The sequence below is a fragment of the Sciurus carolinensis genome, chromosome X, assembly GCF_902686445.1.
Source record: "Sciurus carolinensis chromosome X, mSciCar1.2, whole genome shotgun sequence".
Taxonomy (NCBI): domain Eukaryota; kingdom Metazoa; phylum Chordata; class Mammalia; order Rodentia; family Sciuridae; genus Sciurus; species Sciurus carolinensis.
Window position 1 is genome coordinate 62,868,406 of NC_062232.1, and position 6,267 is coordinate 62,874,672.

The 6,267-nt window shown below is 34.1% G+C and overlaps 1 non-coding gene across 1 annotated transcript; it reads right to left on the reverse strand.

Moving 5' to 3' along the window:
• Positions 1-5,748: 5,748 nt before the first annotated feature.
• LOC124972711 (U6 spliceosomal RNA) lies at positions 5,749-5,855 on the reverse strand. Its single transcript, XR_007106504.1, has one exon. It is a non-coding gene; the product is annotated as a U6 spliceosomal RNA (small nuclear RNA).
• Between the last annotated feature and the right edge of the window lie 412 nt (positions 5,856-6,267).

The following is a 6,267-nucleotide window of genomic DNA, read 5'->3' on the forward strand; positions in this document are numbered from 1 at the left end:
TGGCCTGAACTCATCAATCAAAAGACATAGACTGGCAGATTGGATTAAAAAGAAAAATCCAACAATATGTTGCCTGCAAGAGACTCATCTCATAGAAAGAGATACCCATAGACTAAAGGTGAAAGGATGGGAAAACACATACCATGCACACAGACACAGCAAAAAAGCTGGAGTATCCATCCTCATTTCAGATAATGTGCACTTCAAGCCAAAACTAGTCAGAAGGGACAAAGAAGGACATTACATACTGCTTAAGGGAAGCATAAATAAGCAAGACATAACAATCATACATATCTATGCCCTGAACATCGGCTCATCCATATACATCAAACAAATTCTTCTTAATTCCAGAAATCAAATAGACCACAACACAATAATACTAGGTGATTTTAACACACCTCTCTCACCACTGGATAGATCCTCCAAACAAAAATTGAGTAAAGAAAAAATAGATCTCAATAACACAATCAGCAATTTAGACTTAATGGACATATATAGAATATACCATCCAACAAAAACGAATACACTTTCTTCTCAGCAGCACATGGATCCTTCTCTAAAATCGACCATATTTTATGCCACAAGGCTACTGTTAGCAAATACAAGAATAGAGATACTACCTTGTATTCTATCAGATCAAAATGGATTGAAAGTAGAAATAAATGACACAATAAAAAACAGAACTTCTCCAATACCCGGAGATTAAATAACACGCAATTATATGATGAATGGATAACAGAAGACATCAGGAGGGAAATAAAACAATTCTTAGAAGTAAAGGAGAACAAAGACACATCATATCAAAACCTCAGGGACACTATGAAAGCAGTACTTAGAGGAAGATTTATTTCATGGGGTGCATTCAACAAAAGAATTAGAAATCAACAAATAAACTACTTAACACTACAGCTCAAAGCCATAGAAAAAGAAGAGCAGAGCAATACCAAAAGTAGTAGAAGACAGGAAATAGTTAAAATCAGAGCTGAAATCAATGAAATTGAAACAAAAGAAACAATCGGAAAAATTAACAAAATAAATAGTTGGTTCTTTGAAAAAATAAACAAAATTGATAAACCCTTAGCCACATGAAAAGAGAAAGAGGGAGAAAACTCAAATTACTAAAATTTGGAATGAACAAGGAAATATCACAACAGATACGAGTGAAATACAAAACATAATTAGAAGCTATTTTGAAAATCTATACTCCAACAAAACAGGAAAACTCGAAGACATCAACAAGTTTCTAGAGACATATGAATTTCCTAAACTGAACGAGGAGGATATACACAACTTAAATAAATCAATTTCAAGCAATGAAATAGGTCATCAAAAGTCTACCAACAAAGAAAAGTCCAGGACCAGATGGGTTCTTAACCGAGTTCTACAAAACCTTTAAAGAAGAGCTCATTCCAATATTCCTCAGAGTATGCCATGAAATAGAAGAGGAGGGAACCCTCTCAAACTTGTTCTATGAAGCCAATATCTCCCTGATACCTAAACCAGACAGAGACACATCGAGGAAAGAAAATTTCAGACCAATATCCTTAATGAACATCGACACAAAAATTCTCAACAAAATTTTAGCAGATCGTCTACAAAAATATATTAAAAAGATAGTGCACCATGATCAGATGGGTTTTATCCCAGGGATGCAAGGTTGGTTCAACATTCAGAAATCAATAAATGTCATTCACCATATCAACAGACTTAAAGTCAAGAATCACATGATTATTTCAATAGATGCAGAAAAAGCATTTGATAAAATACAGCATCCCTTCATGCTCAAAACACTAGAAAAAATTGGGGTAGTGGGAACATTCCTTAACATTGTAAAGGCCATGTACGCTAAGCCCATGGCCAATATCATTCTAAATGGTGAAAAACTGAAAGCTTTCTCCCTAAAAACTGGAACAAGGCAGGGATGCCCTCTTTCACCACTTCTATTCAACATCATCCTTGACACTCTAGCCAGAGCAATTAGACAAACAAAATAAATTAAAGGGATACGAATTGGAAAAGAAGAACTCAAACTATCCCTGTTCACTGATGACATGATTATATATTTAGAGCAACATGGAAATTCCACCAGAAAACTTTTAGAACTCATAAGTGAATTCAGTAAAGTAGCAGGTTACAAGATCAATGCTCATGAATCCAATTCATTTTTATACATAAGTGATGAATCTTCAGAAAGCGAAGTTAGGAAAACTACCCCATTCACAATAGCATTGAAAAAAAGAAAATACTTGGGAATCAATCTCACAAAAATGGTGAAAGACCTCTAAAATGAGAACTACAGAACACTAAAGAAAGAAATTAAAGAAAACCTTAGAAGATGGAAAGATATCCCATGTTCTTGCACAGGAATAATTAATATTTTCATAATGGCCATACTCCCTAAAGTGCTATACAGATTCAATGCAATTGCAAATAAAATCCCAATGATATACCTTACAGAAATAGAGCAAGCAATTATGAAATTCATCTGGAAGAATAAAAAACCTAGAATAGCTAAAGCAATCCTCAGTAGAAAGAGTGAAGCAGGGGGTATCGCAATACCAGATCTTCAACTCTATTACAAAGCAATAGTAACAAAAACAACATGGTATTGGTACCAAAATAGAAAGGTGGATCAATGGTACAGAATAGAGGACATGGACACAAACCCAAATAAATACAATTTTCTCATACTAGACAAAGGGGCCAAAAATATTCAATGGAGAAAAGATAGCTTCTTCATTAAATGGTGCTGGGAAAACTGGAAAACCATATGCAACAGAATGAAATTAAACCCCTATCCTCACCCTGCACAAAACTCAACTCAAAATGGATCAAGGACCTCAGAATCAGACCACAGACCCTGCATCTTATAGAAGAAAAAGTAGGTCCAAATCTTCAACTTGTCGGCTTAGGATCAGACTTCCTTAACAGGACTCCCATAGCACAAGAAATAAAAGCAAGAATCAACAACTGGGATAGATTCAAACTAAAAAGCTTTCTCTCAGCAAAGGAAACTATCAGTAATGTGAAGAGAGAGCCTACAGAGTGGGAGAATATCTTTGCCACTCATACTTCAGATAGAGCACTAATTTCCAGAATCTATAAAGAACTCAAAAAACTCTACACCAAGAATACAAATAATTCAATCAAAAATGGGCTAAGAAATGAACAGACACTTCACAGAATAAGATCTACAAGCAATCAAGAGATATATGAAAAAATGTTCCACATCTCTAGTAATAACAGAAATGCAAATCAAAACTACCCTAAGATTCCATCTCACCCCAATTAGAATGGCGATTATCAAGAACACAAGCAACAATAGGTGTTGGCGAGGATGTGGGGAAAAAGGTACACTCATACATTGCTGGTGGGGTTGCAAATTAGTGCAGCCACTTTGGAAAGCAGTATGGAGATTTCTCAGAAATCTTGGAATGGAACCACCATTTGACCCAGCTATCCCACTCCTTGGCCTATACCCAAAGGACTTAAAATCAGCATACTACGGAGATACAGCCACATCAATGTTCATTGCTGCTCAATTCACCATAGCCAGATTGTGGAACCAACCTAGATGCCCATCAGTTGATGAATGGATAAAGAAACTGTGGAATATATATACAATGGAATATTACTCCACCAAAAGAATGATAAAATTATGGCATTTTCAGGCAAATGGATGAAATTGGATAATATCATGCTAAGTGAGATAAGCCAATCTCAAAATATTATGGATGAATGATCTCGCTTATAAGCAAATGAGGACATATAATGGGGTTGGGAGGGGTTAGCCTTAGGGTTAGGGTTAGGTTTAGGGTTAGGGTTAAGGAGGGTGGCAAGAATGGAGGCAGGAAGGACTGTATAGAGGGAAAAGAGGGGTGGGAGGGTTGGGGAGTAAGGAAAAAAAATAACAGAATGAATTAAACAACATTACCCTATGTAAATTTATGATTACACAAATGGTATGCCTTGACTCCATGTACAAACAGAGAAACAACATGTATCCCATTTTTTTACATTTAAAAAAAAGTACAAAAAGCAAGTGTATCCCTATTCACATTATACAAATATTTTTAAAGAAGGATAACCATGAGTGGGATTGGATTTTGATTATTTTCATCAGATGGATGAAATGGGAAATTAATTCAAGGAAAACGTATGCCACCAAAATTATCTCAAGATGAAACACAAACTTCAAGCATGTTAACAAAATTTAAAGACATTAAATTAGAAATTGAAATACTTTCCCTAAATAGAAATGTATATTCAGATGGCCTCCGATGAATTGTACCAAGTGTTAAAAGTTAATAACCATTTTTACAAACTATTTTGAAGGTAGAAGAGGGGGAAATGCTTGCAAAATAATTATATATCAATAGTATGACTCCCATAAAATTTTATAGAAACATATCTCAAAAAGAATACTACAGACTAATAACCTTTAGAAGTACAATTAAAAATCTTGAAAATATTAGCAAAATGTTTATGGAAGCATATAAATGTGACTATAACTTTGTTAATTAGTTTTTTGTCGCTATGATCAAAATATGTGGCAAGAACAACTTAGAGCAGAAAAAGTTTGTTTTGGTACATGGAATCAGACAACAGAAACAAGACAACTTTTAAGTCTGTTTCAGATACTATAACAATACATTCATTTTGATAACTAAAAAATAATACTAATTTATTATTCATTTTTCTAGAGATAGAGTAGTCCAAGATAACTGCTCAGTGCATTCCTCATTGACAGAGTCTTCTTTTCTTTGTATAACAGAGTGAACAAACTAACTCAGATCTCTTTTATAAGAATATACCCATTTATTAAACTGGAGTTCTCATGATCTTATTGCCTTATAAAATCCTTACTGTTAGTACTATAGCATTGGAGATTAAGTTTCAACTCTTGAATTTGGGGAGAAAGCAGAAATTCAGACCATATCATTCTACCTCAGTCCCTTCATGATATCATCCTTTTCATATGCATATTGAATGAATTTTCATTCCTTCACAATAGTCTCCCAAATTTTAATGGATCCCAATATCAAAATCAAAATTTAAAGTTCTAAATAAATATCATCAAATATTGATTTAGATATGGATGAAAAACAAGACATGTTTTGTTCTGAGACATTGCTCTCTCCAACTGAATATGTTTAAAATCAATAAACTTGTGTGCTTCTCAATTAAAATGGAGGGACAAATATATGATAGACAAATACAAAAAAAAAAGACAAATACATTTTAAATGAAGACACAGAAAGGGAAAAAGGGATCACTGCCCCTGCAAGTAAGTCCAAAACATTGCAGGAGACTCATTACATCTTGTTCTTACATCAATTCTGTTTATTATCAATTTTAGTTGTGCAGAAAGAGACACATTTGTTTAGCAAAAACAAAAATATATGTGCTGCAAAATTATCAGTCGATCTATGTGAAATAAAAGTCTTGATGTACTTTCTCTAACCCTCATTGATAAAATGGAAATGATACTACCCATCTCATTTGGTTATTGTGAGAATAAGTTTAAGTAATAACACAGCAGGCAGCCCCAGGCCTGGTTCTCAGTATAGGCTCTAGGAATGAACGGTTACCTATACAGAAGTGATTTCAAGATATCCTTTAAGCTCTGCTTCATGAAAGATTTTTGCCCACCAGATGAACCACATTTTAACTAGAGTGAAATACAATTTGAAGTACACATGTACATATATTTGTATGTACTTTTTAGGTAAGTGTAGCAAAGTTAAAAAACATATGGAATCCTTCAAGAATTTGTGTGTCATCTTTGTGCTGGAACCATGCTAATCCTGTTTGTATGATTCCAATTTTAATACATATACTGCCGAAATGAGCACTCATTAAATCTTAAGTCTTAAGAATAATCTTCTTTGACTTCATGTTTCACCTTCTGAACATACTGGGTCATTGGACATCCAAGATATCAGGGTGTTTCACTCCCATGACTTTGCTGGGCACAAACCACACTACAAATCTTATAGTTTGGAGTGCCACTGACTCTCCCAAACACAAAGTATATGAAATTGAGACAAATATTCCACAAAATTTTCCGAAAACTAAAGAACTATATGGATCTGGAGTACTAGAGGGTGGCTTTGCCATTATAATTCTACTGGACATTGCCCTATTTGAAACACTGCATTGCCTCCAATCCTGTAACTGCAGTAGGCATTGTTCTAGTAGGGAATCCCATAGACTACATTTCTTTTTTTTTTAATTTTTATTTTATTTGTTCTAATTAGTTGTACA